Raw genomic sequence first — 2,740 nt, 5'->3', positions numbered from 1 at the left:
TCATCAACTCCTCAAGTTCCAAAGGCACCATCAACTCCTCAAGTTCCAAGTGTACCGTCAACCCCTCAGGTCCCTGGAGCACCTTCTCCCCAATTCTTTTTGTCTCCAGCCTGTGCTGCATCCTCAGTTAATGTGGGTTTGTGTTGGGCTCGATCTGCAGTAGGTACAGTTTTTCAAAACCTTCAAATGGCTGAAGGATGTTGCAATATGTTTACACAATGGGCTGACGATTGTTTTGGTGGAAACGAGGAAATTCCTATGCTTGTCTCCTACTTTGTGCCTCCTGCTTTGGTACAATATTGTTCAGCTCATCATTAGTCAATTTGTATTAATTTGTTGCCGAATGCCTTTAAAGAATATATTTATATTTCAGGATCTTAGCTAGCTATATATCGTTGGAAGATTAGTTTATTATTTAGATTTTCAGTAGTTTTTACGTGTCTGAGGTAATTGTGTTAAGCATTTGCTTTAGTTTTATATATAATTTTTTTTCCTTATTCGGTAGGTTTTATATTTTATTTATATTCAGTTTGATTTTCTGGATCTTTATAAATACCAAAGATGCTAAACTTTATTTTCTAATTCATATATTTGATGCATGAGGTCTTTGAGATCATTTATTGCTACATACGACAGCCTGCAATCTGAAACTTGGATATCACAATGCAAATTACCTTTACTTGCTAAGCTCATGGTAGATAATTTGAGAACCTAGGAGATATAGACTATACATTTGTAGATGGGGTCTCATTTGCTGGCATGGTTTCAGAGCCTGCTCTTCTGCCTCTTTCACTTCTGCTGTTATCAGCAAATTTTAAGCTTGCCTGAAGTAATCCTTGCTCTTTCTCCTATGAATTCCATTCAGACATGTAATAGTATTCTTCTGTTGCAGTATTTTCGGATGATGTGCCACAAAACATTCCACCCCATTGTGGGAAGTATATTAAACATATTGCGAGAGTGCAGCATATAATCATAATACCCATGAGTGTTATCCCTTTTTCTTTGTAGTATTTGGATCCTTTGAAGAAAATTAGTTGAGTCAGAACGGCACCCACATTTCCACCACCGCCTGTCATACCGGATATTAGCCCTAATGACCTGAAGAATTAAACGTATGGATGCATAAATATTAGAATTGATCCTCTGCGAGATAGTAAAGGAATGGAATCAGGTGGAAGTAGAAATCTTAATTACCTCCTCGAGCACTTAAGGATCCCACTTGCCCAAGAATGATGCACAGTACACCTCCCAATGTCTGCACTATCCACAAAGCCCATAGCCTACCTCTCATTCCAAACCTCTTTGCTACGACATCAGAAATCAATCCTCCAGCTGGTCTAGAAACAATATTTGCTAGTGCAAAAGTTGCTGCAATAAACAATATTTGCTTGTCCAAAAGTTGCTGCAATAATTCCTGCTGTGTGGAGTTCCAGATCAAATCTGTCGTAAAAATATTCAGCTATTATATTGTCAATTGTCTGCTCCTCCCCAAAACAGTATCCTCAAGCTAATGTCAGGATCCACCCTCTGTAATTTGTAACCCCATGATAGAAGACGCTTGAGAATTTATCTTTGGGTTTATCCCCTGAATTTCGTAGCCTACCGAAGTTCCCGTCTGGCAAGTCCTGGCCGAAGATCAATGCTGCAAATGCTCTGATAACATTTGAAACAGGGCAGGAATGAAAAATGCAATTCTCCAAGCTGTAAATTTCAATGCTCCAATGTCACGGATTACGCCAAAAACAAGGGGCATGATCAGCTGCGTCGCCCCACCACCAAGATTGCCCCATCCGCCTGCAACACCATTAGCGGTGCCAACTATTGGGGCTGAAAACATGAAGCTCATCCAGAATTGAGTGGAGACAAAAGTGGCCAAGGAGAAGCCTGTGAAAAAGAGTGCTAGGATAAAAGATACAGGTGATGAGGCGTTGGACATGAAGCAAACTTTTAAAGTTTTTTAATTATTTTTAAAGAATTTAATTATTTTCTTATTTCAGTTATAAAATTAATGAGATATATTATTTCAATAATATAATAAATAATATAATATATTAAATTAATGATTATATATTTAATTTAATAATAAAATAAATAATATAATATAATAAATTTATAATTTTATATTTATTTTAATAATAAAATAAATTATATAAAACATACTATTATCAGTCATTTTACATATTAATAGCAATAGTTAAACATAATTTTATCAAACACTTAATATAAATAAACTATAATCAGCTATCAGCCATTAATTATCAAATAACAGTAATAATTATCAGTTATCAATTACATCCAACAGCTAAATTAAACAGGTTTTTAATTTAATTCAATTAGTTTGAATCTTTATAAATAATTAGATTAAAAACTTATTTAAATATAATTATAAAATAAAAAATTTAATGTATTATTAAATTTTAATTAGGAAGAAGATAATTTAAATAAATCTTCATAAACACTAATTATAATTGATAAAATAAATAATGAATTCTCCTAATTATAAAAGAGATAGAAAACGTGAGCAGATATTGTGATGGACTTTGTTTGTAGAAACAATTTATTTATAAACTAATAAATGATAACACGTAATTAAATTAGAGATCTAGTATTGTTAATTTCCTTCTTAAATTAATGATAAATTTATAGGAGATATACTTTTCCTGCGTGATTCAATTATGAAAAGACAGGTAGCATAGTTTAATTATGATAGAAATTCATGATATCAAATAAACAAGAA

General features: G+C 32.9%; 1 pseudogene; it reads right to left on the bottom strand.

The window, feature by feature from the left end:
• Positions 1-725: 725 nt before the first annotated feature.
• Positions 726-1,939, bottom strand: LOC131172783 (high affinity nitrate transporter 2.5-like; annotated as a pseudogene).
• Positions 1,940-2,740: the final 801 nt, after the last annotated feature.

The sequence above is a fragment of the Hevea brasiliensis genome, chromosome 14 (genome assembly GCF_030052815.1).
Source record: "Hevea brasiliensis isolate MT/VB/25A 57/8 chromosome 14, ASM3005281v1, whole genome shotgun sequence".
In the NCBI taxonomy this organism is placed as follows: domain Eukaryota; kingdom Viridiplantae; phylum Streptophyta; class Magnoliopsida; order Malpighiales; family Euphorbiaceae; genus Hevea; species Hevea brasiliensis.
This window is presented reverse-complemented; position numbering and strand designations above follow the sequence as displayed.